The 4,059-nt window shown below is 50.3% G+C and overlaps 1 long non-coding RNA gene across 1 annotated transcript; it reads right to left on the minus strand.

The window, feature by feature from the left end:
* Positions 1-265: 265 nt before the first annotated feature.
* LOC119087192 lies at positions 266-2,323 on the minus strand. Its single transcript, XR_005090636.1, has 3 exons — positions 2,271-2,323; positions 1,489-1,694; positions 266-358 (listed from the first exon to the last, which is right to left on the minus strand). It is a non-coding gene; the product is annotated as an uncharacterized LOC119087192 (long non-coding RNA).
* Positions 2,324-4,059: the final 1,736 nt, after the last annotated feature.

Here is a 4,059-nt window from a genome sequence, read left to right on the forward strand (position 1 = left end):
GATGATGCAGATGACCACCAGAAAACAAGACACCTGCAGGTCCTGTGATTGTACCAGGTGTGAACTGTACGACATACACCTCAGGCTCTTGAGTCCGTTAGCCTCACACAGGACCCACAGGCCTCCCAACTGATGGTCTCTTCAGAAAATCTCATCACACGCCAAAAGGGTAGGCCACAGCTCAAAACGGCACTAGGATGGCCAGCTTGACAGAGAGAAGCTGGCTTCTTCCAGTACCCGGCGACCCATGGCTCATCCCTGCTGGACACAGGACACACAAGACAGAGGGGACCTGGCTCTCAGCTGCAAGGTTTGAAGGGCTGAGGTTGGATTTTCACCAAGTCCATAGTGAGCTGTCCTGAGAACCAGCAACAGAAATGAGGGTCACTATAGAGTCAGACTCGTCCCCAACAGGAGGGACCTCAGCAGTTGACACAGCTCCTGGTGAAATAGGCTAAGCTGATATGGGATTGGCAGAGGGTGGGAGAGGGAGGAGTTTCAGGGCACAGCTCATGGGATCAGATCTCTGTACTCTTAATGTGTGTGTGGCATGTTGATGTGTGTGGGTACATGTTTCTGTGTGTGTTCATGCACAGGTGGGCACAAGAGTGTGGACCAGAGGACAATCAATGTTGTCATCTTCAGGAACTCTATCTACCACCTTTGAGATGAGGTCCCTCAATGGCCTCCAGTTCACCAATTAGGCTCTAATAGCTGGCCAGGGTCCGGGTAGTCAGGTGACAACCCTCCTAATTCCCTAAGCCATCCTAGGGTACTGAGTTCTGGGGATCTGAGGACACAATGCAGAAGAGGGACATTGGCAGCGGCACACCCAACAGACCTCCTGTGGTCCCTGCACTGCTATATCTGATGTGAGGTTCCATCTTGTCAACTTATCAGGATGTAGAATCACCATGGAAACAAACCTCTGGGAATATCTGAAGAGAATTCCTAGACTGGGATACTGAGGTGAGAATCCTCACCCCGTGGCAGCACCGTTCTATGGTTTGGGGTCCCAGCTGAATGGAAAGTAGAAAGTGACTGAGCCCCAGCATCACCTTCCTCTGCTTCCTGCCTGTGGATGTGATGTGACTGCCTGCCTCATGCTCCTGCCCAATGACATCCCTGCCATGATGGACTGCATCCTGGGAACCAAGTAAGCCCTTCTTTGCCCAGGTTGTTTGTGTTAATGTTTTATGTCAGCCAGAGAAGGCAAACTGTCTGGATGGTGTTGCAAAACACCTTTGATCCCAGCACTTGGGAAGCAGAGGCAGTCTATTGTCTGTGAGTTCCAGGCTAGCTTGTATAACAGATTGAGTTATGTTTCAGCTAGGACAGAGTAACACTGTCAGAGAGGGTGAGGGAAGAAGGAGAGTGAGGGAGGTTGGGAAAGAGGAAGGAAGGGAGAAAAAAAAACACTCAGGCACACTAGAACATAGTCTGAGTTGATCTCAAGGATAAACAGGCAACATGTAGACAGAGGCCCACCTTCTGTTCTCCTGGTGAGTGAAGGATCCAGGGCTGATCCTGGGACTGAGCAATTCATTCTCAGCTGGGCCTTCCAGGACTGCAGACCTCCTCCAAACATCAGCAGCATGGAGCTGGATCAGCCTGGGTGGAGCCAGACACCCTACTCTGCTTTCTGCATGGAGCCCAAGAGTGCATTGGAGCAACCACAGCTGAAGCTGTGTGTTCTACAGGACATGGACACCATCGGCTACAGGTCAGCCCCAGCATCAAGGCCCCCACCCTCCTCACAATCATGACATCACCTCTGTCACTAGACAGCCATGATGACACTCAACCTCAAATATACACAGAGGCAAAGCCATTCCATTATTACAGAGGACCATGAGGACCTGAGACACCTGTGGGTCCTGAGCTGATGTGACCGGTAGCCATGGTCCTTAGACTGCATGCTGCATTGTCTGTGAACCTGGCACATTTGCCAAGACCCCGCCTAACATAGGATTCCAGCCTGTCTCACATTCAGGAGACACTGTCCACCTTCACATGGGTAGCACACAGCTCCAAAGGGCCACCAGCCTGCCCAGTCTGGCCACAGAGGTGCTGACCTGCTGCAGGACACTGAGAATCATGGCCCAGACTCACTGCAGTTAGGAAAGGGAGTTAGGGAGATCTGGGCTGAGCTGCAGGATCCCAAGGACTGATGATGGACAGAGCAAGTGTCCGTTCAGAGAAAGCCTTTCCCTGGACACAGAACAGACACAAAAGCAGACAGAGACTCAGTCCACACCAACAACAATTACCTCTGTAGAAGCAGATGTCCCCGGCAGCAGTGTGAGGACAGCAGTTGACAGAGGCATCTGGTGATAGAGATTGGGGGAGTCTGAGTCTATGACAGGGGGTGGGCACAGGGTGGAGCCTCAGATCATTGGCCTCACAACCAGCCTGTACTGCCTTATGTAAAAATGTATGTGCCTGTTTCCCTCCCTCTCTCTCTTCTCTCTCTCTCTCTCTCTCTTCTCTCTCTCTCTCTCTCTCTCTCTCTCTCTGCACATGCTTAGAATTTGTATGTGGAAACCCTAGGACTCCCTCTGGCATCATCCTTAGGATGCCATCTACATCCTTTAACACAATATTTCTCATTGGACCAGGGCTCATCAACTGTGCAGACCTCCTGTCCAGGAAGCGCTGTGGCTCCACTGTCTTTTCCTCTTTGGCACTAGATTTACCATCACATGCTTGAATGTGCTGCATGTTTACCAGGGTTCTCAGATGGACCTCAGGTTCTTCCAATCTCAGCCCCCGGACCCCAGTCTGTGTATTCTGAGTCGAGAAGAGTCCCTGAAGGCCGGAATTTGGAGCAAAAAATGTCCTATCATTAAAAAAAACTCCTTTCTTCCTTTATATGGGTACTCACACACACACATTAGGTAACAACACGTTATATAACTATTTATAGTATAAAACAATATTTGAGTGAAATAGATCGTCCCTACTCCTTATTTTTTTTGTCTAAGTAGAGACAAGTTTGGAAAACAGATCTGTCTGTCCCCAGCTTCCTGCTCTGTTCACGGCCAGCTCATGCCCACGCTGGACCAGTGTCCATTCCCTGGCCAATGTGTTGCAGTAGAAGACTCTGCATGATGATTGACAGGTAGGACGAGATTCACATTGTCAAGGTCTCTGTCCTCCCTACTCCCTCCTTACATTTTCAATGGCACACTCCAGTGATGTAACACAGGTCAGCGTTGACCTTATTGTCTTTCTCCGTGACCTCTCCACAATGATGATGCTCTGGTGTACTACACCAAGGCCCCGGATTGTCCCCTTTTGTCCTCTAGAGAAGTGTCCAGCATGATGCGCTGACAGTCTTGGCACCAAGGCTTGGGAGCAGAGGTGACAGAGAAGAACAGTGACATGGCTGGGTCCCTGATGGCATCACTGAGCCAGACCACATTGACAACTCTGTTTTCTACATTGGACCTGAGCATGTCCTCTCCTGAGGACCTGCCATGCAACATTCATTCATGTCCAGTGGGAGCTGAAGGTGTCCCCACATATTTTCCTCAAACCCATCATCTAGGACAGATTCCAGAGTGGAGTGTGGATGCTCCCCAAAAATCAGGGTTTCCTGACAGCCTGCTGTACACTTCCCACACCAAATATGACCCGGGCACAGAAGTGTACAGTGCCAGGCAACAATGAGGTAAGGTGGGACACCCAGAGACAGACAAAGCCAGAGTGTCTCAGAGTTTCTACTGCTGTGATAAATATCATGACCAAGAGCAGCCTGGAGGGAAAGGGTTTGTCAGGCTTATGAGTCCCTGGTCACAGTCCACTGAGGGAGGCCAGTGTTGTTGGTTCTTTCACTCTTTTGGGGGGGCATCCAGCTCCCAAATAAATTACACACGGATGCTTATCTCAATTATGAATGCCCGTCCTTAGCTCTGCTTAATCTCTTGCCAGCTTTCCTGATCTTACTTTAATCCTCTACCTTTTGCCTCTGGCTTTTCCTTTTCTCTAAACGTCTGTAAATCTAACTCTTACTCCTGGCTGGCTGTGTAGACTGGGAGGCTGGCCCCTGGAGTCCTC

The sequence above is a fragment of the Peromyscus leucopus genome, unplaced genomic scaffold (assembly GCF_004664715.2).
Source record: "Peromyscus leucopus breed LL Stock unplaced genomic scaffold, UCI_PerLeu_2.1 scaffold_236, whole genome shotgun sequence".
Taxonomy (NCBI): domain Eukaryota; kingdom Metazoa; phylum Chordata; class Mammalia; order Rodentia; family Cricetidae; genus Peromyscus; species Peromyscus leucopus.